General features: G+C 48.0%; 1 protein-coding gene across 1 annotated transcript in view; it reads left to right on the top strand.

Annotated features, from left to right (window-relative positions):
- The first annotated feature begins 6,733 nt into the window (after positions 1-6,733).
- Positions 6,734-26,182, top strand: part of MAP3K14 (mitogen-activated protein kinase kinase kinase 14) — a 53,386-nt gene continuing 33,937 nt past the window's right edge. The window contains exon 1 of the mRNA XM_032163925.2: positions 6,734-6,917. The gene's annotated coding sequence lies outside the window, so the exon portion shown is untranslated. The remainder of the gene's footprint in view (positions 6,918-26,182) is intronic.

Here is a 26,182-nt window from a genome sequence, read left to right as displayed (position 1 = left end):
TTTTTAAGAATGGGAGAGGGAGGCCAGGCACAGTGGCTCATGCCTATAATCCCAACACTTTGGGAGGCCAAGGCGGGCAGGTCACTTGAGGTCAGGAGTTCGGGATCAGCCTGGCCAACATGAAGAAACCCTGTCTCTACTAAAAATACAAAAATTAGCCAGGCGTGGTGGCAGGCACGTGTAATCCCAGCTACTCGGGAGGCTGAGGCAGGAGAATCGCTTGACCTGGGAGGTGGAGGTTGCAGTGAGCTGAGATCACACCACTGCACTCCAGCCTGTGCGACACAGTGAGACTCTGTCTCAAAGAAAAAAAAAAAAGAATGGGAGAGGCAAACAGACAAAAAACACAGTATCTCAGAAGCCCTGGAAAGAGGATTGGCCAAAAAAAATGCTGGTGATTGCTGCGAATACTTTCCCCTTTTTAACTACCTTCATCTTTTAGGTTGCAGCTGAGTCCCTTCAGGAAGCCTTCTCTGAGCCTCTTCCACTAAGTTAGTCCCCCTTTATCCTCTCCCATCCCATACCTGTGCTGGTCCTGGGCTGTGTGCTCCCCCATCCAGCCCTCACCTGCTCTGCTCTGCATTGCAAGTGACTGACCCCTCTAGGCTCCCAGGCCAGTAAGAGGCTCTGGCAGGAAACCCAAAGGTAGAAGGAAAGGAGAATCCAGGGATTTCTCCCCATCCCTCTCAGTCTTAGTGGTATCTGTGGAAGTGGTTGTGTCTTCTCTATGGTTTCAACTTCTTCCAAGTGACCCCAGTCCCAGCCTTTGATTACACTGCCCCAGTCCAGTCCCTCCAACCCAGGGGTCGCAGCTGGATTCCTGGTTACTTCTCCCATTGTCTGAAGAACTTCTCCATCCTTTCATTCCCTATGTAACCAATTTCCTGCATTCAATTCTATGTTTATTCTATGTTTAAAAACTCAGAGGCCAGGCGAGGTGGCTCACACCTGTAATCCCAGCACTTTGGGAGGCCGAGGTGGGTGGACCGCCCGAGGTCAAGAGTTCGAGACCAGCCTGGCCAACATGGTGAAACTCCGTCTCTACTAAAAATACAAAAAAAATTAGCCGAGTGTGGTGGCAGGCGCCTGTAATCCCAGCTACTCAGGAGGCTGAGACAGGAGAATCGCTTGAACCCGGGAGGGGGAGGTTGCAGTGAGTCAAGATCGTGCCACTGCACTCCGGCCTGGGTGACAGAGTGAGACTTCATCTCAAAAATAAATAAATAAATAAATAAATATAAAAATTCAGAATGAGGCTGGGCTTAGAGGCTCCTGCCTGTAATCCCAGTGTTTTGGGAGGCCAAGGTGGGAGAATCGTTTGAGGCCAGGAGATCGAGATCAGCCTGGGCAACATAGGGAGACCCCTACCTCTATCAAAATTAAAAAAAAAAAAACGCTCAAATTGGGTTCTGTTTTCCTGGCTGGATCCTACCTGACACAATACAGTCTCTCCATCCTCTTGCCATGCTCGCAGTGGCTTAAGTCCTCATCTGTTGCTACCTGTTCAAGGAAGCTCCCTAAGGGCAGGGACTGGTCTGGAGGTTCCATGCTTCCTACCCAGAGCCTGACACAGAGGATCTCAGTGCATCACATTTGTGGCTGGCTGCAGATAAGAAACTGAGACGAGGTCATCTACTAGGAGGCAGTTCATGGAGAGAAGGGCTGGTGAGCAGAAACCAGGCTGCAAGAAGCACACTCAAGTGGGAGATGAAGCAGACTTTCAAGAAGTTTGGGAGTGAAGGGGGAAAGAAGGCTGGGCTAACAATGCAGGGGAAAGCCAGGACTAGCAAGGTTTTGTTTGTTTGTTGTTTTTAGGGTGTCCTCGGCTTGATCTCCTTTGTAGGTTGAAAGGAAGAAGCGAAAGGGGGGAGATATTGAAGGGCAGGAGATGCTGGGACATTGGGAGTGGAATGACAGGACCTATGCGATCTCTTAGGAAGATTCAATCCACCAGAAGGCTTGAGGATAGTGTGGAGACGAGACTAGAGGTAAGCAGGTGAGTTTGGAGGGGAAAATCTCCAAATCAGGAGGTGAGAAGAATTTGTGTCAAGCCAGGGCACCCTAAGAAGGCTCCAAAGTTGGGAGAGGAGGCTAGATCTCTGGAAGCTATGCCCAGGGCCTGTTCTCGTAAGGTGATCTTTGCCCAGTACCCTCCAGAGACACCCACCAGCCCTCACCTCCACTGTTTGCTGAAATTGGCACTCCTCTCTCCCTCACCCCCTCACCCACATCACCATGGCCCCTCCTCTTCTCCAGCAGCTCTGTGGTTTGTGGTGCCCCCTGCCATCTCCCTGTGTGGGGTGGGTTTGGTGGGCAGCAGGCACAGGCCAGAACCAGCATACAGGGTGTGCCAGCAGGTGTTTAACAACCAACTCAGGGGATGGGTAGCCCTGATTTATACTGTTTGCCAACTTCCATGGTATAAATACTCCCAACATGTCCAATTTCAAGCTACCAATATGAGATCACTGATCACAAAATAGCTAGAGAGAATGGATCACACTTTTGCCTGCATCCATTTATCCATTTCCTCTCCTGCCTCCCTGGCCTCTCCATAGACCTCGGCTGACAGCAGCAGGGCAGGTCCAAGCTGGGGAGGGCAGCAACAGCACTGTGGCTGCAACTTCAGGCAGTCTCCACAGGGAAAGGAAAACTGCTCTCCTCCAGGAACATCCACCCTACAGTCCCCAGTCATCTCTTATCTCAGCCTCACATCTGAATTCTCAAGTGTAACTTCAGAATCTCACAGTAATTTGGGGCCTGAAATCCACAGACATTCAGATGACTCATCAGCCACTTTCTCACTGGACATGGCTCAGCACCATAAACCGTGCTGACTAAGGCAGTAAAAACCAGAATATAATTTCCTTCCTTCCAAGGCAAACAGAAAAGGAAAAATGATCCAAGGATAGCATTCCTTCACTGATTTACTCACTCTTCAGCACTCTCCTAGAGAACTGATGGGCAATTGGCTCCCTGAAGCCTGAAGTCTCTCTGCAGAGTCTGGCATGCAGGAGGGCAGGGGCTCTGGAGTCAGACATGGTTTGAATCCTGGGTCTCCTGTTACAGCAAAGTGACACTGGACAAGTTACTTCTGTCTGAGCTTCAGTTTGCTCATCAGTGAAATGGGGACAGTAATACTACCTATTCTATGGGGTCAGACTGTAGGGGTTCTCAACTAGGGGCAATTTTGCTTCCTTGGTGACATCTAGCAATGTCCAGAGACATTTATTGTTGTCACATTGGGTGGATGAGGGAGTGCTATAGGTATGTAGTAGACAGAGGCCAGGAAAGCTTTTAAACATCCTCCAATGCACAAGACAGCCCTGATGTGGTTTGGCTGTGGCCCCACCCAAATCTCACACTGAGGCCAGGCGCAGTGGCTCACGCCTGTAATTCCAGCACTTTGGGAGGTTGAGGCGGGTGGATCACTTGAGTTCAAGACCTGCCTGGCTGACGTAGCAAAACCCCATCTCTACTAAAAATATAAAAATTAGCCGGGCATGGTGGTGCACACCTATAGTCCCAGCTACTCAGGAGGCTGAGGCACGAGAATCACTCGAACCCAGGAGGAGGAGGATGCAGTGAGCTGAGGTCGCGCCACTGCACTCCAGCCTGGGTGACACAGGGAGACTCCACCTCAAAAAAGAAAAAAAAAATCTCATCTTGTAGCTCCCACAATTCCGTGTTGTGCGAGGGACCCAGTGGGAGATAACTGAATCACTGGGGCAGTTTCTCCCATACTGTTCTCATGGTAGTGCGTAAGTCTCATGAAATCGGATGGTTTTGTAAGGGGTTTCCCCTTTCACTTAGCTCTCATCATTCTTTCTTGTCTGCTGTCATGTAAGACATGCCTTTTGCCTTCTGCCATAATTGTGAGGCCTCCCCAGCCACATGGAACTGTGACTCCCTTACACCTCTTTCCTTTATAAATTACCCCGTCTCAGCTATGTCTTTATCAGCAGCGTGAAAACAGACTAATACAAGCCCCGTCCTCCAACAGTGAATTATCCAACCCCAAATGTCTATAGTGCCAGGCTGAGAAACCCTGGCCTAGAGGGAACATTCAGTGAGGTTATGCACATGAAGTACTCTAAGTCTGTCTGGCTTACTTTTTGTAACGTATCAGAAAACAAGCTGCGATTCTTTTGGAATAGCACAGTCTTACGCTATTTCCAGAAATGAAATGGATGGGATGTGAAAACCCTTGAGTACTGAGAACCTCGTTCACTGCTCCAGGTGTGAGTCATCCTGTAAATGTCAATTTCTTGTATTTAAAGCAGAGCTGAGGCTGCACAAGTGACTCAAGGCCAGAAGCTTTCCCAGGTTGTCTCAACTTAGGCTGGGAGGAAGTAATCTCGTCCTGAAGCTCTCCTTCCAGAGGGTGCAAGCAATTCAAGACTCAGAGACACCACACTGCTCACTCTGGGTGGGTGTATTGTTTCTCACCTCACCCACACACAGTGGGGCTTGGAAAGACCTCAGAAAAGTAGCTGAAACCGAGAGGGCTTGCTTATCCCAAATATCTTCCTTACCAGTGTTTAGTGGTTTGTTCCTCCCCTGCAACCTGATGTGACATTCCTTCTCCAGAGTTACAGTTTTGAGTCAACACAGTTCACTCTCTCGGATTAATACACATTAGTGTTCAGGGACGGATTTAAAGACAGATCATCTTGATGGGGTAGGTGGGAGTGTACAGGGAACCCAGGACCAGAGGTGTCAAGGGAACCTGGGCAAAGTACAGAGGCACTGGGTGTTTTAAAGAAGGAATAGTGAAAGAGAGAGAAGGCAAAGGCAAGCCAGGGAGCGTCTGCAGACTCTGGAGGTGTGCCCACATCTTTCCTGAGAAGTGGTGTGCCCAGAGGCAAACAGGTGGTGGGAGAGGCAATAAGGGCATCCAAGATTGCCGATACCAACCTGTACATCTGGCCAAGCTCTGCCTCTCCCTGAGTCACTGAAATGCAAAACCCTGGGGGTGGAAAGAGATTTGGGGGCCACCAGTCCAGCTTCTTTCTTGCCTGCCATCTCCCAGCTAGTCAGTGGCAGAGCCAGGGTGGGCACCAGAGACTGTTTGGCTCTAAAGCACGGACTCTATGGGAGCCACAACCTCAAATGCTCCAGGGGCCAGACAGGTGACATAAGGTTAGATGGTTGGGTGGCGGGAACTGTAAGGAACCGCAGGCTCTGCTCTAAGGCATTCAAATTCAAATTTAAAAAAATATTGGGCCAGCCAAACAAAGCATATTTCTGGCCTGGGTGAGTGAATGAGGCCTTCAGGTTGTGAGTTTTTGACCACTGCCTAAATAAAGGGTCTTCCCTATTCCCCAGCAGAGATGACTGTTTGGCACAGATATCCAGAAAGAGTTCAGCTTTGGACTGTCTGCAAAGTAGTCTCAAGCAGATGGTGGTCTTTGCTCAAACACTTTCAGAGATAGGGTGTTCCTTACTTTTCAAGACAGCCTTGGGTGGGGCCTGCCTATCCCTGGACTAGAGCCACTCACCACACCTACCATGGACCCTTCATGGAAGTGGGATGCCCAAGGTAGGAGTATATCTTTTATTTTGCAATAAGAAAAATAGAGTTTGGATTTTTTTTTTTTTTTTAAAGGATTGCCTCACTCTGTTACCCAGGCTGGAGTGCAGTGGCACGATCATGGCTCACTGTAACCTCAAACTCTCAGCCTCCCCTCTAGCTGGGACTGCAGGTGCGAACTACCACGCCTGGCTATTCTTTTATTTATTTGCAGAGACGAGGTCCTCGCTATATTGCCCAGGCTGTTCTCCAACTCCTGGCCTCAAGAGAACCTCCTGCCTTAGCCTCCCAAAAGCGCTGGGATTACAGGAGTGAGCCACCGTGCCTGGCCTGGAATTTATTACAAATAAAATACAAGCTCAGTGTGGAAACACTAGATAATACAGAGGAGCAAAAGTTAGAAAAAATTTCCATACCCTCCCTACTCCCCACCCCCGACCCCCATTCAGAAAGCAGCACTGTTGACACTTCAATGCATATTCTGAACTCCAGGTCCTTTCTTTGCATACATCAAGCTCTCATCCTCTTGCCAGCTCTGTGGTCTGCAAACCCAGCGAGCAGATGCTTTGCTCAGCGCTCGTACCACGCCACGCACACACATGCTCTCTTTGTACCTGGGTTTCAACCCACAAGTCGGGCCCCTGTAAGCCCTTGGCTCCCCAAGCTTCTCGAGGGCAGGCACTGTAACCTTCTTTACTCATTCCAGGGATTCTACAGGACCAGACACACGGTAAGAGCTCAATAAAAACGTCTCTACCACCCACCACCTCCCGCCTCAGCCGCCACCGCCTGGCAGCAGAGAGGAAGCGGAACGCGCGCGACCCACGAGGGAGAGCGCCTCGCTGTCTCCAAGGTAACCGAAGTCAGTGGCAGGGAGTGCCCACGCATGCGTACACTCGCCCTTCCTTCCCGTAACCTCGAGAAAGCAGCTGGTAAAACAGCCAGAAGCCGAGGGCGCATGTGTGGTTCCACCAACACCCTAGTCGCCTCCGCCTTCTGTCAGTCCGCCCGCCCAGCGATCTCCCTTCTACAAACATCGTCCGGAAATAGTACCCATTTCTGGAAACCAGGCCTTGTTAACCAATCGTTGCTAGGGAGCGGGAAGAAGGGCTTGCCGGGACGGCCGTCTCATTGGCTGGCTTAGAGCAGTGGGCGGGGCCACGGGTCGCGGTGCGGCCAAAGAAAGGAGGCGCAAAGCGAGGCCAAAGTACAGCCTCCGGGGGAGGCGTGGCCCCGGGGGTGGCCGAGAAGGCGAGGGGGCGGAGCCCGGGACCGGGGCGGGGCGACCACGGGCCGGGAGCTCAGCGGTCGGCGGCCGGCGGCGGGAGATCGCGGGCGAGCGGAGCGCAACACTCGCTTGGTTGGGGAGATCGGCGCTTGGCCGGTAGGTGACGAGGCGGGACCCTGGGGCCCGCAGCGAGGCGCCCAGGGAGCGGCTGGGATGGATCGCCCCTCAGCCCCGGGCTGGGCTGCGGCCTGGCCCCTCGCCCCGGAGCAGTGGGGTCGGCGGCCAGGCCAGCGCAGTCCGACGTATCCCGTCCAACCCACTCGCGGCTGTCCGCGGGCGCGCCCTCGCACGCGCTGCCGGCGCCGCGCTCGCCCCGGGCCTCCAGGCCGCGCACTCCTGCCGGCCGCACGCTGGCTCCGAGCGCGCGCAGGGGCCCCCTGCTTCCCCTTCACTAGCGCCCCGCGCCGCCGCCAGGCCCGCCCGCCTGTTCTGCGCCCCAGTGCCCCCAGGATGGAGCTCGCCTGGCGCGGGGCGGACGTGTCTCCTGCAGGAGTGCGCCCTGGCATCTGCCCTGGCGTGAAACCCTCCTGGCCTTTCCTGGGAAGTTCTCAGGTCACACCTCAAGGCGGGGAGCAGGAGCTAAGCCTGTCCTCAGCATGCAGCGGGGCAGTGCTGGCCGCCCGCAGCATCCTCCCTCCGCCTTCGGACCCCAGTCCTCCTCTGTAATTCTTCTGGGCTCTCCAACTCGGGACTTTATCTGTCGGTTCAGATATAACATTCCCATCTTCGAAACCCATTGTGGCCCTGGCATCTTGCAGCCACCGGGCACCAGGCAGAGAGGGGCCACTTGTACAGTTTCCCACCTGCCCGGGAGCCTCCTTAGTGCTGGCTAGCTTCAGAAAAAGTGTTTCCTTCCTAGTCGGGGTTAAAAAGTTGCTCTCGGCCCTAAAGGGTGGACTGGAGGTATGAATGAGGGAGAGGATAAGTGGTGAAAAGGTACATACATCAGCAGAGTAAATGGTAAAACTACTTTTGATCACTGGAGACAATGAACACCAATGACTTAATTAAGGACTTTAAAAGCACGTGAAATTAAATGATTAGAGTGAGGTCATGATATAAAATAAGAGACTGGAGTTTATTCCAAGAAAAATGTTGAAAACTCCTTGACTAGAAACATGGTCTTTCTGAAAGATTAGAAGGAGACAGTATCTTAACATTAGTGATGTGTTTTTTACTTAGTGTCTTCATACCTGTGAGCTCCGTTTTCCTTCAGATGGCTGTGTGATAAGACAGATTGTAGTGTCTTGTTTTATAAGCGAGGCACCTGAGGCAGGTGTGTATGAGGGAGTGGGGGTGGTATATATCTTGCCTGACGCCTCATAGCTGGGACTAAGGATGGGTCTTCCCCAGAATCCTAGATCAGGACCACATTATAGAACTAAGATGCAGAAAGGAGGGAGAAGGTTTTGGTGTGGTTTTTATGCTCTTAATGTGAGAGGACACTTAAAAAGTGCTTGCCTTACTTTGGTTGTGTTTGGATTTACTCTTGGTGTTTTTTAAGTAATATCAATCAGTTCCTTTGGAGCGATGCCAGACCTCTGAATTTTTCAGACACCTTTCGGACGTCCTTATTTATTTTGAAGGGTGTGGAGAACTTCTCAGAAGATCTCAAAATAAAAGTAATCGTCTCTGACTCTAATTTTAGAGATAAGTACCCAGGTATATGTACCAGCTCTTTTTGAAATCAGACAACAAGACGCCGCCAAGCTTCAGGCCATCTTCTGAGTATTTTCTGATTATAAGAAGCAGTTCTGAAGGGGGTTTTTTGTCATTGGTATTGTCTGTTAAGAGTTTGTGGGAGCGGCACCACAGAGACCCTGCCAAATCAGTCTCCCTCTATTAAACAAAAATGTCTGGTGGGGCCGTTTCGCCTCAACAGATGAAGGTTTGGTTCCTCATTTTGGTTCTCCTGTTGAACACTGACTCCTTTGTGATCTGCCTGGAATATGTGTATATCATTTACTGCTGAGAAGATGGCTTGCGCTGATTGGTTGTCCAGCCCTCGGCAACTGTTGTGATTTTTTTTTTTTTTTTTTTTTTTGGTGATTGATAACAGTTCATCCCTGGCTAGGGTCTGGTGAGAGATCTGCGGAGATGTGAAAGAGATGAAAGCTTTATCCAGGGTTGTTTTCTTCGTTGTTGGCACCCTCTGAACAGCGTTGTATCACTTTGGCCTGTGAAGGCACTTTTAACTTCCTATTTTTTTTCCTGTCTCAATGGACAGCACATGGGCTTTCCTAACAAGCCTGCCTGTCTCGATGAAGAGCTGACAGATTCATATTGGTTGGTTTGACAGATGCTCTTTCTGGGGGAAAGTTCAGAAATCTTAAAAGCAAAGTCAGTCCTAAGTAAAAAGTCTAAGTCAGCCCGATACGCATAAAGGCAGCGTATTTCTACTGATGGCTTCCATCATCTCAAGGTTGTTTTTTTTTTTTTTTCCTGGCAAAAGGTTAAAATGCAACTAAAATTCTGCTTTCATGATTAATAAGTCACTACCGCAGTTATGTCTGATGCTTCCTGTTTGCCCCATTTTAGTATTTCAGTTAAACTGGAAACATCTGAGCATTATGGGCACTATTGATGGCACCAGTGTGAAATTGGTGGGCCGGGGACAATTCCTTGTCAGTGGATTTAGGGAGCTCTAAGGATGTCAGCTCCTCTGGTCTCCACACACCAGGATTCCCTAGTAAGGGAACAGAATGGGGCTGAGCATCTGCAAGAGCTGGGTGGGCATTCAAAGTGATGCATGTGTGAAGGTTTTGCATTTACTCGGTGATGCCAGCTAAAATGCTGACAGTAGTAGCCCAGAAAGGGAAGGCCAGATGTAGGGCAAATTGTAGGGGAGCATTTCTGTTGAGCTGAGCAGGACATTGAAGTATGAGATTTTTTGTTCTGGGCTTATGACTGCCTGAATGACAACGCAGAAAAAGTCATTTTTCTTCAGTGGCCGGTGTGCTCTTTGTGTTCTAGTTTAAAGGAGCCTCTTCCCTTCTTGCTTTTCTACATCTCTTAATCCCTCAGCTCCCTGATAGAGATCCCTTGAATTTATGTGGCATCAAGAGTAATTTTATAGCCAATCTTTGTATTTACACAATACTCATGTGAAGAAGGGCAGGGACAAAGATCAGAAAAGTGAAGCCTCATAAGGAGAAATAGACAGGATTGCTCATAATCTAAACCCCCTTTTCTTGATATCTGGGTCACTGCTTTTTCTACTAACTTGCTCATGAAACGATAAGGATTGTCTTCCCCCAAACATGTCAATTTTGAATATAACGAAACCAGGTTGGCAGCTTTATTTATTTATTGTACCAATCAATTATTAATTGATATTGTTAATAAAAGGCAAAAAGATGAATAGCCTGCTGCCTGGACAGGTGTGCTTGTGCCCATTTTCCAGATGTAGAAACAAAGGCAGAGAGCCTGTGATTTGTCCAGAGCAACAGAACAAGTCCTTGGTGTCTCCGTGTCACATGTGGTGGCTGAGGCTGTCAGGTCAGAGAGACCTGGGTCGGGTCGAAGTCTGCCACTGCCTGCCTGTGTGCCCGCAAGCAAATCACTTCACTTCTCTAATCATCAGGTGCCTCATCTGTGAATGGGATCAGAAATACTTCATGGGGCTGTTTTGAGTAGAAAATGAGAGGAGATATGTAAAGTGCTGAGCCCAGTGCCCAGCACAGAACATAGCGGCTGTAACTGTTGTTGTTGTTGTTATCGTTGGTGGTGGTGGTAGTAATAGTAGTAGTAGCAGTAGTAATAGTAGCAGTAGTAGTTGCCAATTACTGCATTGTGACTAAACCTGTTCTCTGTAAGATAATGTCAAGAAGGGTCAGACTGCCTGACAGCCGGAGTCATTTTCTCAGTAGGACCTTTAGGGGGACAGTTCTTCAGTCTAAAAGCTTCAGCTGTCGGGTTCTCCCTGTCTTACACTATATACTGCCCTCACCATACTCCAAATGAGGCTACAAAGGTCCAGGCTCTGCCCAGCTGACAGTCCTAACTCTGAGCTGGAGACACAGCTAGGCCTGTCTAGGGGCTTCCTGCGTCCCACATGTGATCAAGTAGGTTCCTGCATTAACCCTGGAGGTCAGGAAAGGGAAAATACTGTATGGCATGTAGGTCAGCAAGGACTTGTTCTTTGGGGGAATAGAAGGGAACATTTGGTTCTGTGGGATGAGGTTCCCACTACCACATGGCATCCCCAGCTCACCACCCTTTCCCTCTCATAAAGATGTCTTTCTCAGCTTCTCTCTGGGACTATGTCTGGGGGTCCAGGATCTGCAGTCAAGGACTTGCAGATTTCCCTTTAAATCTCACAAGAAGCCTGGAATGGTGATGTGTGTTTCTTTAGTCCCAGCTACTTGAGAGGCTGAGGCGGGAGGATCACTTGAGCCCAGGAGGTCAAGTAGCTATGGGCAACATAGCGAGACCCCATCTCTTGAAAGAAAAACGTTTGTTTTAATCTCACAAGGGAAAAAAAAAGTTTCATATTATATTTTAAAGTCTTTTTTCCCCTTAATACAAAACAAAAATATAGGCTCTCACCAGGCTGCCGTTCCCTTTAAATAACATTTTGTTTTCTCTTGGGGAAGCTGACTTGATGGCCAAAGAGTCATTTCTAAAGTGAAGCTAGTTTTTAGAAAAAATAGATCACCGGATGTCAAGCCTCATGTGGAGCTCGGTTCAGATGAAAATGAAACCAGCAGGCCTGGCGTGGCAGCTCTGCACTTGACTTCAGGCTGGAGGTGAGAGGCAGAGTGTGCCTGGACCTTGCTCCATAACTGGTTGGCCCCACAGAGTGCATTTGATAGGTGTCTTAGTCATTTTCCAAGCAGCTTTGCTTAGGTGAGCAGAGCGAGCAGAGCACTTTCTCTGGAAGGTGAGTCACCCATGCAGGGGTGTAGGTGACAGGCGATTTATTCCCCAGCACAGTTGCAGAGAAAGTCCTGAGCAGACATTCGTGAGGAGCCCTCTGCCACCAATCAGCCTCATCCCAGCCCCAGGGCTATGGAGGCAGGGGGCAGGAGGCAAACAGGTGGCTTCTGGGGCCTGTGGGCTGACAGCGGAGGGGGGATCTTGGACGGGGCACAGAGCCCAGATCAGCAGTGTCACTGACTCCTGAGTCCAGCCACCCTGAGGGTGGAAAATGGCCTGCTTCCAGTGACAGTCAGCAAAGAAGCAGGAGGGGAGCTTTGGCCCTGGGGAGCTGGGAAATCCCTTGGCAGAGAGCAGAGAGACAAGCCCTATTTTGGTGTGAAAAACCTTTTAGGAACGCTTTTCCACCTGCCTCCTTTTCAGCCACCTGAGTTGGAGGCTCTGCAGAGCTCCAGCGATTGTAAAGGCTAGATTAAACCCTGGATTTCAAAAAGCTTTAGGAATCCCAAGCCTGCCACCACCTCAGTTGTCTACACTTCTAGGATCAGGATTTGTACCCGGAAAGAAGCAGCAGGAGGGACTCCTGAGTCATCCCTCTCTCCCAGTTTCTGGTTACTACAGCTTCTCCTGACCCTCTTTCCGCTAAAGCCACTATCAGGTGTCCATTAAGGCAGAGATTTTCTTCAGACACTGTTCTGGACTAGTGCAGTTGGTGTTGAACTTGACCGCTTATGGTCAGGGACATCTATGAGCAATGTCCAGGACCAACTACAAGGAGGGCTTGACTTTAATGAAGCTGCAGCCGAGGAACGGTTATTCTCTTGCAAATAATCTTGTTCCCTGTCTCTGGCAGACTACCAACCCAGCCCCTGTACCCATACCCCATCAATCTGGACCAAACAGCAGTCACCTCCTGCTGGCATGGCTAAATAACTTTAACCTCACTGTCCAGAAAGAGCTGTTAGGATTATAGCCTGGATATGATCATTCACATTTTTTGCAGTGAGAAAATGCAGAAGAGAAAATGGTGGCCCAAGAAAGCCAAGTGGGTTGCCCAAGGCCACACAGCTAGTTAATGGCAGAGCCTGAACATAAAACCCAGACTCTTCACTGTACTCTGCTGCCAGGGAACGAAGGAACTAATCCTGAAACAGGATTTTTTTTTTTTTTAAACTAGCTCCTCCTTTTATTCCCCTACCCCAACCCTATCACTCTCAGCCTTTCTGCAAGCTCTGCCAGGCCTAGGAAGGGTGGAGCCACAGCAGCTGCTGCCCTGGGTCTAAGAAAAAGTAAACAGAAAGCTATTTGTTGGACGCTGTCTTATACCATGAGGTTCATGTAATCAAAAGGAGGTCAAGGTTGATAAGAAAATACAATTACCAGGAAGTCTCAAAGGTTGCCCACACCTTTAGGGCACTTTCCTACCTAGCCAAGCAGTATCTCACCTAGAGTGGGTATTTAGTAACTTTCAATGATTGATTACAGGGGTCCAAACCCACAGTGCACAAAGCTCTTCTGCATCTTTCTTCTGTGCAGGAGGTGCATGCATACTCTGGGTGTTATCCTAGCTGATCTGCCTGGCTCCTCTCAGTGACAGGCTCTTCCTTGTGGGTGAAGCATGATGTCATGATGTCATATCTGGATGGTGGCCCCTGAAAGTGCAAAGAATTATTATAGCCAAAATCTACCACCCACCTTCTACTGACATTAAAATTTCCTTTTACTGGGCCAGAACTAAAAGGTAGGTGTTTCTGGTCCATACTAGGAATAGCCAGGAGGGTTGGGAGGAAAAGGAGGCATAGCCAGCCTCCAGTGAGGATGTGGTTGCCAATTAAGATTATAAATGGAGGCCAGGCACGGTGGCTCATGCCTGTAATCCCAGTGCTTTGGGAGGCTGAGGCGGGCGGATCACAAGGTCAAGAGATTGAGACCATCCTGGCCAACATGGTGAAACCCTGACTCTACTAAAAATACAAAAAAATTAGCTGGGCATAGTGGCACATGCCTGTAATCCCAGCTACTCGGGAGGCTGGGGTAGGAGAATCACTTGAACTTGGGAGGTGGAGGTTGCAGTGAGCCAAGATCCACCATTGCACTCCAGCCTGGGCGACAAGAGGAAAACTCCGTCTCAAAAAAAAAAAGATTACAAATGGACTCCTTTGGCCAAGGGAGTTGACTGGACCCACCAGACTCCTTGAGTCCTGCCCAGCGGTCTCCACTGGCAGATGGTGTGCCTGGAGAGGCAGGAATAGCTTTGTATAGATCAGTGTGAAGAACAGAGTTCAGCACCACCTCCCTCTAGCATGTATTAGGTACATGCAAATACATGCAAATCCGAGCCCAGATGGGTGTTGTCCAGTTCAGAAGGGTTATCTTCTCAAGCAATTAGAAGTAATTGGGTCTCTAGGTCAGCATTTAGGAAAGAGGATGGCAGGAGTGGCTCCACAGCCATCTTTCAGGACACCTGCTTGCTGGGATGCAGTTAGAATACAGCCACCAAGCTGTGACTCCCTCCCTTCCAGCCTGCCAGGTGATTGGACAGTGTGGACATGTGTCCCTGTCCAGCCAGGCTCTCAGAGCCTGTGGCACTCATTTATTCCTCAGAAGTGTGTCTGTCCTTTCACTCAGGAACACTGGCCAAGTGTGTCAAATGGGCCATGTCTGCTGGGTGCTAGAAAACCAAACACAACTGAGGCACCGCCCTGGAGGACCTCACCACAACGGGGGCAAGCTGGGCACGAAGACCGACACCTCACAGGTCAACCCCGGTGCTGGTCGGGAGCCATGACTATAGGAGCTGGAGGGAGCGAGGAGGCCACCATGCGCAGCCCAGTGGCCCTCTTTTTCCAGCCTGAGCCAGCACTGTCAGGCATAGAGCGTCTCGGAGGATTCTGCAGGTGCCTGGGTGGGAACACCTTGGTATTTCTCTCACCGTGGGGTCTTGTACCACTTGTCAGCTTGGAGTGGGAGCTTGGTAACAATTGGGCAACTTCAGCTCTCTGGGGGAAAGAAGTGCATTTTCAGAAGCGTAGGGACAGTCAGGAGAAATGTGCTCAAATGTTGCTTGGGCACAGTGGCTCATGCCTGTAATCCCAGTGACTTGGGAGGCTAAGGCAGGAGGATTGCCTTTTAGGCCAAGAGCTGGAGACCAGCCTGGACAACATAGTGAGATCCACCTCCAAAAAAAATTTTTTTAAACTGGCTGGGCATTGCCAGGCGCAGTGGCTCACACCTGTAATCCCAGCACTTCGGGAGGCCAAGACAGGCAGACCACTTGAGGCCAGGAGGTCAAGACTAGCCTGGCCAACATGGTGAAACCCGTCTCTACTAAAAATAAAAAAATTAGCCAGGTATGTTGGTGGGCACTTGTAATCCCAGCTACTCGGAAGGCTGAGGCACAAGAATCACTTGAACCTGGGAGGCAGAGGTTGCAATGAGCCATGATCGTACCACTGCACTCCAGCCTGGGCGACAGAGCAAAACTCCGTCAAAAAAAAAAAAAAAAAATTAGCTGGTCATGGTGGTGCATACCTGTAGTCCTAGCTACTTCAGAGGCTGAGGTGGGATGATCACTTGAGCTCAGGAGTTCGAGGCTGTAGTGAGCTATGGTTGTACCACTGCATTCCAGCCTGGGTGACAGAACAAGTCCTCTTCTCAAAAAAGAAAATATAGTTCAAAGTAGAATCAGACAGTGAGTAGCCAGCTAATAAACACTTAACTGACCACCTCCCACCCCTCCAAGTGGGAATTGGGAGGGCAGTGACCACTCTGGCACATCCCATAGGCTTGGTACCACTGGAGAGTTGTAGGCAGGTGGATCAAGGCAGTGCTTCTAGGTAACTGGGTTCAGCATTCCAAGAAGGCCTTTCGAGGGTTTCAACAGAGAAGGCTCTTCATCATCCTCATATTCTCGCTGGCCAGCACGGTGCCTGAAACATGGTAGCCACTGGTTAAGTATTTGCTGTTGAGTGAAAGTACAAGACTTGAATCCAAACTCCTCCTGTTAAGCCCTGCTGGCCTCGGGGAGGACGAGAGAGCCGTGGGCTGTTTCATTATCTACCCTCTTTTACCAAAGAATAGTGTGAGATCCTCTGAGAATATTCCTCGTCATGCCCCATGTCCCAAGCCCTTTTTTCCCTTCCCAGGGGAGGACAAGAATATGACCCCTCATTATAAAGGGACCCCTCTGCCACTCATGTCCTCAAGCTGGTTACTTGGGCCAGCTTGTCAAAGAGCATGTGGGGCAGTATCTGAAATGAGGCCAGGGTCAAGGTTGCCCCGCCACAGGGCGGAGCTGGACCTGTGCCTCCTTCCATGCGTTGGAAGCCTTCTGTGGAAAGCTGAGTTCTTTGGGTTTCTTGTTTATTCTGAAGTTCCTCAAACTAGTTCCTCAATTTCAGAACCAGTCACCAGTGACTACAATGAACTTGAATTCTCCTATACAGGGAGCCTGAGCCTGTCTTTCTTCATCTTTTCTGAACACAGGTAGACGCTGCTTGAAGCCACTCCCACCTCTGAAAACCAGATTTCTAAACCCAGAAAGGAGCGGCGGGTGGTTGTCTTTCAGCGAGATTGACCGTAGCCTAGGGAACTTCTTGCTCAGAATCCACCCCGAAAGGTTAAATAAGGAGAGTTGTTTTTCACAACCAAAATGCTGCTTGTAACGATGATCTCAAAGCTTGGCAAGATCACAAAGTACGTTTTGAGTCATCAAAGAAACTGGCTGTGTTTCCCATGATTTTAGTGTCAAGGGCAATTATGGCCATCTAATCTTTGGAAATTGGTCATGTTAAGTGGCATACAAGGCAGCCCCCACTTAATCAGAATATTCAGTTACACAAAATACCCTGTTGCAGATTTCAATGACACTTGAAAATTTTTTAATTTTTTTTTATTTTTTATTTTTTTTAATTTTTGGAGACGGAGTCTCATTCTGTTGCCCAGGTTGGTTTGGAGTGCAGTGGCACGATCTCGGCTCACTGCAACCTCCACCTCCCGGGTTCAAGTGATTCTTGTGCCTCAGCCTCCCAAGTAGCTGGGATTACAGGCGCCCACCACCACACCCAGCTAATTTTTGTATTTTTAGTGGAGGCAGCATTTTGCCATGTTGGCCAGGCTGGTCTCAATCTCACAACCTCAGGCAGTCCGCCCGCCTGGGCCTCCCAAAGTGCTAGGATTACAGGCGTGAAATTTTTTTTTTTTTTTTTTTTTTTTGAGCGGGATTCACTTTTGCCAGGTGGATAAAAGGTATACGCCTCCCAGGTTCAAGCGCTTCTCCTGTCTCAGCCTCCCAAGTAGCTGGGATTACAGGCATGTACCACCATGCCTGGCTAATTTTGTATTTTTAGTAGAGACGGGGTTTCTCCATATTGGTCAGGCTGGTCTTGAACTCCCGACCTCAGGTGATCCGCCCACCTCGGCCTCCCAAAGTGCTGGGATTACAGGCATGAGCCACCGCGCCCGGCCCTGAAAAATTTTTTACAATATACATTAAATATTCCTTGTTGCTTATTGTATAAAATTAAGTACACGTGTGACAGGTTTTTATCTCAGTACTACCTTGCCCCACATGTTCTCCTGCATATTGGGTCTCTGTGGATCCATGATGCCCCCTGTGGCATCTTTTCTATTTGCTGTTGGCTCTCCTTTGCAAAGGATTTGAAGGTTGAATTGAAAATACCATTGTAATACTTCTCTTTTAAAGCTTATAAAATGCCCTGTATCAGGGCCTGGGGGCAAAAGTACTGATGAAATTTATGAAGATAGCAAATGATGCTCGAGTCTTTGTTATAAAAAGAATGGTAAATAGGCTCAAGAAGCCTGGAGCCAGGCTTTGTAAAGTGAATGACAAATTTGCATTTGTCATAGAATTTCTCCTTGGAATGGGCCCAGCTACGCCAGGCCTGGGTGGGCTGAGGAACACAGGCCCACCACAAGTCCAGCTTGGAGTCTTTCTTCCCTGTTGTCATTTTAAAGTTGCTTTTTCCAGAACATAGGCTGGCTGTAGTTCATGCTTCCTAATTAAGGTGCTTCCTCCCAGGCCAGTCCCTAGATTTCTAACTAACCTTTGACTTGTGACAGCTTCTGCATCTCGGTCCCAATTTTTAAAGCTTAGATCATTTGGAAGTAGAAAGAGTGTCATGGTTAAGAGTATGGGCTTTGACATAAAAGTCCCTTGTGCAGATCCTGCCGCTGCCACTTCACTGCTGCGTGGCCTTGGGCAAATTACTTGGCCTACTGAGGCCCAGTTTCTTCCTCCTTGTAGAGGGATAACATTAGTGCCTTGCTCACAGAGTTGTAAGGATTCAAGAAAAAAATGCATGCATTACCTAATACATGGCAGATAATAATAGCTGCCATTATTATTCATTTGTATGATTACCAACAACCAGCGTGTAGTTATGTGTATACAAATAGCAGGTTGTTTTAACAGCCAAAGATGACCACAGGACAACTAATTTCAGCTTTAGCTGCCAAGGAATTGTGGGTCCCAGTTCATCACGCAGAGCTGAGGCACTGCCAGTGGACACAGAAGCCAGATGGGGTGTACAGAATGCTCTTCAAAGAACATCTTCGTGGGTTCTTGCTGACCACTCTGTCCCTCTGCTCTCAGGATTCTCCTCCTCCTGCTTTGACCACATCTGTTCCAGACTTTCTGTCTGATGCTAGGGCTGCTGGCTAGAAGCTGTGGGGGAGGTAGGCTTCAGCGCCTTATTAGCAGCAACTTTCAAGCAACTTGACATTTATAGACCATGACTCACGTCTGTAATCCCAGCACTTTGGGAGGCTGAGGTGGGCGGATCACTTGAGGCCAGGAGTTCGAGATCAGCCTGGCCAAGATGGCAAAACCCCGTTTCTACAAAAAAATAAATAAATAAAATTAGCCATGCGTGGTGGTGCATGCCTGTAATCCCAGCCACTTGGGTGGCTGAGGCACAAGAATCGCTTGAATCCGGGAGGCGGAGGTTGCAGTGAGCCAAGATCATGCCACTGCACTCCAGCCTGGGTGACAGTGAGACTCTGTCTCACAAAAAAAAAAAAAAAAACGGCCGGGCGCAGTGGCTCACGCCTGTAATCCCAGCACTTTGGGAGGCCAAGGCGGGTGGATCACGAGGTCAGGAGATCAAGACCATCCTGGCTAACATGATGAAACCCTGTCTCTACTAAAAATACAAAAAATTAGCTGAGCGTGGTGGCGGGTGCCTGTGGTCCCAGCTACTCGGGAGGCTGAGGCAGAAGAATGGTGTGAACCCGGGAGGCAGAACTTGCAGTGAGCCGAGATTGTGTCACTGCACTCCAGCCTGGGCGACAGAGCAAGACTCCGTCTCAAAAAATAAAAAATAAATAAAACCAAAAAAAATCTTACACTTCCAGTCATACAAAGGTCTGACTGCTCATCTTGTAGCGGCTTCCATCTCACTGGAGGTTCCACTGATGTTTCCAGAGTGCCCACTGCATGCCAGGCACTGTGCTATGTAATTTAAACTTTGTTCCTTGCATTGAGTCAACCTGTAAAATTCTATCATGTAGGTTTGAGGATCCCTATATTACAGATAAGACTCCTGAGTCTCAGATTATGTGACCTGCCCATGGTCACACACCAGAGTATTGAGAAACTCAGATTCAAACTCAGATCTGACTCCAAGGCTATCCTGTCATGTAGCTGAATGGCCATTCTTCAGGATTAGTAAATAATATGTTGGAATAAATTACCTCTGAGGGTCTTTCTGATCCTAAGATCATTTTGATTCCTTTATGATTTATTTATCCATCTACCCATTTTTCTCCCCATCTAGACTGTAAGCATGTTGAAAGCAAGGATAGCATCTTCACAGCAAATAAATAATATAATGTTTGGAAGCCATCTATCTGATGCTGCCTACTTCTCTGACACATAGAAACAGGAGAAAAGAGATACCCATTAACAAAAGAGTCACCCAGAAATTCCAACCCCAGGAGCTTACCACCTAGAATTCCTTCTACAAGTACACATAAATGTGAATAAAGGAAGGGTTTTTTCCGTTATTACTTATAAGTGAAAAATTGGAAACAAAGTTTCCAGGTGGGAAAATGATGGTACCTCTGTACTTTGCAATCTTATGAAGCCTTAAAAAGAATGAATCACAGGTCAGCTGTGGTAGCTCACACCTGTAATCCCAGTACTTTGGGAGGCCGAGGCAGGTGGATTGCTCGAGGTCAGGAGTTCAAGACCAGCCTGACCAACATGGTGAAACCCCATCTCTACTAAAAATACAAAAATTAGCCAGACGTGGTGGCTGGCGCCTGTAATCCCAGCTACTCGGAAGGCTGAGGCAGGAGGATCACTTGAACTCAGGAGACGGAGGTTGCAGTGAGCCAAGAATGGGCTGCTGCACTCCAGCCTGGGGGACAGAGCGAGACTCCGTCTCAAAAAAAAAAAAAAAAAGAAAAGAAATAAATCTAAATGTGCTGAGATGGAATAGTATTCATAGTATCTTGTTAAGTGAAAGATGCAATTTGTATGACATTACATGTGTATAATCCATGTTTCTTTTAAAAATAGTCCCAAACTAGGCCAGGCACGGTGGCTCACGCCTGTAATCCTAGCACTTTGGGAGGCCAAGGTGGCTGGATCACGAGGTCAGGAGATCGAGACCATCCTAGCTAACACGGTGAAACTCCGTCTCTACTAAAAATACAAAAAAAAAAAAAGTCCCAAACTATATGTTTATATATGTATAGTAATTGGAACTAGAAGGATTTACATGAAATTTAAGTGTTTTTTATGTTGCAGAGAGGACAGGATGGTGCCGGGATTTTTTTTCTATATACAATTTTGTTTCGTTTACAGTTTTATAATGAACAATTATTTTGGTATTGGAAAAAAATTTTTGAGATGGAGTCTCACTCCGTTGCCCAAGCTGGGGTGCAGTGGTGCAATCTCGGCTCACTACAACCTCTACCTCCTGGGCTCAAGTGATTCTCCTGCCTCAGCCTCCAAAGTAGCTGGGATTACAAGTGTCTACCACCACACCCAGGTAATTTTTGTACTTTTAGTAGAGACGAGATTTCCCCATGTTGGCCAGGCTGGTCTTGAACTCCTGACCTCAAGTGATCCACCCACCTTGGCCTCCCAAGGTGATGGGATTACAGGCATGAGCCACTGCATCTGGCCTGAAAAAAAAATTTTAAGCAAGGTTAAAGATCATATATAAGAAAGGTAGGAGAGGCTAGCTAGGAAAACTGTCCTCCCTTGGGTTTCCCAGACTAGGACTAACCCTGCGATTCCCACCCCTTTGCACAAGCAGTGGAGGAAGGGCTGGTTTTTTTCTCCCTGGTCCACTTCTGCTGTTTTTCACTCTGGGGGGCCACTCATGCCCAGGGGCATCTGGTCCATCCAGCACTAGCACGTGTCCGTAACCACACATGAATTTGCCATTCGATAAATCAAAGCAGGAAACAGTCCCCATCTTCTGAGCACCTTCCTATTTCTTGAGTCACAACTGATAAAACTCTCAGTCCCCAGCAGAGAACAAGGGAGGGAATGAAATGAAAACCAAAACCAGGAAGGACAAGCTTGCCCATCTCCAGCTTTGTGTTTTAGCGGCCCAGCTGCCAGAACTCAGTGAGCAGAACAGAAGAGCCACAGACTTTCTGGTGAAGTTTCCTGCCTGCACATGGGTTTGTGCTTGCATGTGTGTGCATGTGCGTGTACAGGGTTGGAGAAACCAGCTCATCACATATTTATAAAGCCCCAATCTCAGGTGTGGACCTAATGCCTCCTAAATCCTCATCCCATGCCAAGAGATTCTTTTTTAGTTGTTTTCATGATTAAAAAGTAATACTTGGCTGGGCACAGTGGCTCATGCCTGTAATCCCAGCACTTTGGGAGGCTGAAGCAGGTGAATCTCGTGAGCTCAAGAGCTCAAGACCAGCCTGGGCACCATGGCAAAACCCTGTCTCTACCAAAAATACAAAAAATTAGCCAAGCGTGGTGGCATGCACCTGTCCCAGCTACTCGGGAGACTGAAATGGGAGGATCACTTAAGCCTGGGAGGCAGAGGTTACAGTGAGGTGAGATCGTGTCACTGCACTCCAGCCAGGGTGACAGAGTGAGACTGCATCTCAAAAAAAAAAAAAAAAAAAAAATGAGAACTGAGAAAACTAATACTTGCTCACTGAAAAAGTGGAAAAATCAGAAAAGTATAAAAAGAAATATTAAATCATCCATAAGCCCACCACCAAAAGAGAACCATTGCTATATGTCCTAGGTATCTGCATTTTTATAAATCTCATTGTAATATACCGACACATGTATATAGTGTCATATTTTAGATACACTTGTGTATCCTCTTTCTACTAATTTCATATTCCCATTTTTCCATATTGTTAAAATGATTTATAAACATTTTAATGGATGTTCCATGATTTATTTAATAATTATCCTTCCCCTGTAATTAGACTTTTTTGTTTCAGTTTTTTACTGTTATAGAAATACTGTGAACTTTTTTTCTTTTTTTTGAGATGGAGTTTCGCTCTTGTTGCCCAGGCTGGAATGCAATGGCATGATCTTAGCTCACCACAACCTCCACCTCCCAGGTTCAAGCGATTTTCCTGCCTCAGTCTCCTGAGTAGCTAGGATTACAGGCATGTGCCACCATGCCTGGCTAGTTTTGTATTTTTAGTAGAGACGGAGTTTCTCCGTGTTGGTCAGGCTGGTCTCAAACTCCTGACCTCAGGTGATCCGCCTGCCTCGGCCTCCCAAAGTGTTGGGATTACAGACGTGAGCCACGGCACCCAGCTTTTTTTTTTTTTTTTTTGAAACAGGATCTCATTCTGTTGTCCAGGCTGGAGTGCAGTGGAGTAATCATGGCTCGCTGCAACCTTGAACTCCTAGACTAAAGCAGTTCTTCCACCTCAGCCTCCTGAGTAGCTAGAACTACGGGCATGTGTGACCATGCTCAGCTAAGTTTTGTATTTTTTTGTAAAGATGGGATCTCACTATATTGCCCAGGCTGGTCTCAAACTCCTAGACTCAAGCAATCCTCCTGCCTTGGCCTCCCAAAGTGCTGGTATGACAGGCATGAGCCACCATGCTCAGCCCTGAACATTTTTGATTATGCTTTTTTCTGTTTTTTTTTTTAATTTGTTCCCTACTTAGATTGCAATTCTGTGAGTTGTGCACACAAAAAGTGGGTATCTTCACTTGCTATGATGCTTTATTGTTCCCAGAGTTCCTTCATCTACATTATTTCATTGAATGAGTAAAAGGGAGTGGGGGTGTCAGGACCAGGAGGAGGATGAGGATAGAGGAGACAAGGTGCTGTGGGCAGGCAGAAAAGGAGGCCGTTGTGCAGTGGAGCTGATGGGAGGGGCTTCCTGGGTGGAGGCTGAGCCTTGCCTTTGAAAGACAAGCAGGATGTATCGGGTGGCCCACACAACAGCATGGCACACGTGGGACCTGGAGAGTTGAGTAGCCAAGGGGCTGTAGAGAGATCAGACTGGCCAAAGCCAAACCCTGTGTCTGGGGAAACAATGGCCAAAAAGATTATGGACTACAGAGTTGAGACTGAGCCCATAAGCAGTGCAGAGCCAGCAGATGTCTTTGAGCTTGAGGTTGTCTTAAGTACACGATGTTTCAAGATTAGCTCAGCACCAGGATGGGAGGTCAGAGAGAAGCTGGAAGTGGGTAAGACCAATGCCAATAGAATAGATGCGAAGGAATTGCCTTAAACATCTGAAGGGGCCTTATAGACAGTAGTTTCTGCATGGCTAGGGCTGGCCAGCCATCATCAGGCATGTGGTGGTAATTGCAGGACAGTCAGAAACTTTACCCCATAAATTGTATTTACCCTGCAGTTTGACCTGTGGGATTGGCAGCAAGACTGAGTTTTGTTTTTTGTTTTTTTTGAGATGGAGTCTCGCTCTGTTGCCCAGGCTGGAGTGCGGTGACGCGATATCGGCTCACTGCAAACTCCACCTCTGGGTTCAAGCAATTCTCTCATCTCAGCCTCCTGAGTAGCTGGGATTACAGGCATGTGCCACCACGCCCAGCTAATTTTTGTATTTTTAGTAGAGACGAGGTTTCACTATGTTGGCCAGGCTGGTCTTGAACTCCCAACTTCAAGTGATCCACCTGCCTCGCCCTCCAAAAGTGCTGGGATTACAGGCGTGAGCCACCATGCCTGGCCGAGACTGAGTTTTTGAGAGCGTGTCAGATTTGTTTCTTTTTAATAATTGATCTGTAAGATTTTATTGATTAATGTACCTTCACATTTCATATCCTCCTTAATGGGAAATGCTTATTCAGAAATTACTCTCCTGGGAAGCAGGCTTCAAGCGGGCCAATGAGTCCAGTTTTGAGGTTCCTCCGGCTGCGTTTCACTCACAGTGCCTGAGTGCAGGCCGCAGTAAGGCCCCTTCCTCCTTCCTCAGACATCTGTTTCTGTGTCCCAGGGATCACATGGCCATTCTCCTTCTCTGCCTGAGGGAGAGAGTGAAGCAAGCCTTTCAGAAGCCTGTGACTTGTCAGATTGTTAGCCCAGGCCAGGGTGAGGGTTCTGTACCAATGGCAGGATTTTCTTTTCTTTTTTCTTTTTTTTTTCTTTTCATAAAGACACAGTCTTGTTATGTTATACAAGCTGATCTCAAACTCCCAGGCTGAAGTGATCCTCTTGCCTCAGCCTCCCAAAATGCTGAGATTACAGGAAAGAGCCACTGTGCCTGGCCAATGGCTCACTCATTTAATGCCCAGCATCCACCATCTGCCCCTACTCTGCGGCTTCTGCCATCTGGAACTTTACCCCCAAGAGTCTGGGAGGAATGTGGAATTATACCCCGCTCACTCATCTGATAATTTAAACCCTGGGGGTATATGAGGATCAAGCGGGTGTCCATGGTCTGATACCTGAACTTCATCTGCAGCCTCCTCTCCTGGGACTGCCTGACTTACACTTTACTCACTGACAACTTCAAGTTGCTGGTGATTGCTGCATTGACTCACCTCTGTGCCTTACCTTTTGCCATCCCCTCTACCCAGAACACCCTCTCCTTTTTCTTGGGCAGGTGTTGCTCACTGCTTCAGACTCAGCCCAGGCATCACCTCCTGGGCTGGACCAGGTGTCCCTGTGTGTTCCCGTCGCATCTGCTGTGTGTCTATCTCTGTCCTTGCATCCCTGTATTGTACCGAACTCTTCTGACTTCTTGTCTGTTTCCCCCAGTAGACTGTAAGATCCTCAAGGAACAGTGTCTTCTTCCTCAGTGTACTGCCAGCAGTCGGCACAGGGCCCAACACCCAGCAGACCCAGTACATGCCCAGGAACTGCCATGCATAAGATCCTTGCTCTGCAGCTAGACAGGACACTGTGGGGCCAAGACCTTACTCGACATAAAGCCTCAGCCTGCCTCCACTCATTGGATTTGGAGGCTCTTTGTCGGGTGCCTAGAAGTGATTATATCTTTTTGTCTTAAGTATTTTGTCTGATACGAATATTACTTCTTTTTGGTTAATACTGGCCTGGCACATCTCTTTCTATGTCTTTGTTTCCAACTTTTCTGGATAATTTTGTTTTGTTTCTTTTAGTCAGCATCTAGCTGGGTCTTTTAAAATCCTATCTGGTTTGCTGTTTTGTAATCTACTCACATGTACTGTGGTTAATGACATGTTAATATTTTGCCTTATTTCTGCCATCTTGTGTTTTTATTTTATATTTATTGTCCTTTTTGCTTCTTTTTTCCTCCTTTCCTTGCCTTGTATCAGATTGACAGCATTTTCTATTTTTCCTTCTTTACTCTTCTGATCTGAATTGTATTTCTATTATTTTAGTCATTACTCTTAAATCAACATACATACTAACTGTAATTTTTTCTAATAAAATTTAAAAGTTTTTTACATAAAGTCCCCAAAAAGGCAAGGATCATATTATTTTTTACCCATTGAACAACCCATTTCACCCATCTTCCTTATTATTGGTGTCTAGATTTTCATGTTTTAAAATGATTTAAACTGGCCAGATGTGGTGGCTCATGCCTGTAATCCCAGCACTTTGGGAGGCTGAGGCAGGCGGATCACCTGAGGTCAGGAGTTCGAGACCAGCTTGGCCAACATGGGGAAATCCCATCTCTACTAAGAATACAAAAATTAGCCAGATGTGGTGGCACATGCCTGTAATCCCAGCTACTCAGGAGGCTGAGACAGGAGACTGACTTGAACCGGAAGGCTGAGGTTGCAGTGAGCCAAGATTGCGCCACTGCACTCTAGCCTGGGCGACAGAGCAAGACTCTGTCTCAAAAAAAAAAAAAAAAAGATTTAAACCAATTTTTCATATTCAACTGTTAATTAAATTGACCAACATATTGTTTGAGTTCCTGTGCCTACCATTGTTTCTTTTTTCTGTTTACTTTTTTCTTTGCAAAGCACATCCTTCAGTGGTTCTTTCAGTGAAGGCAGTGCCACCTTACCTAGAACTCCTGTTTGTATATGTTTGTATTAGATGTGCATTTAT

The sequence above is a fragment of the Hylobates moloch genome, unplaced genomic scaffold (assembly GCF_009828535.3).
Source record: "Hylobates moloch isolate HMO894 unplaced genomic scaffold, HMol_V3 SCAFFOLD_10, whole genome shotgun sequence".
NCBI lineage: Eukaryota > Metazoa > Chordata > Mammalia > Primates > Hylobatidae > Hylobates > Hylobates moloch.
This window is presented reverse-complemented; position numbering and strand designations above follow the sequence as displayed.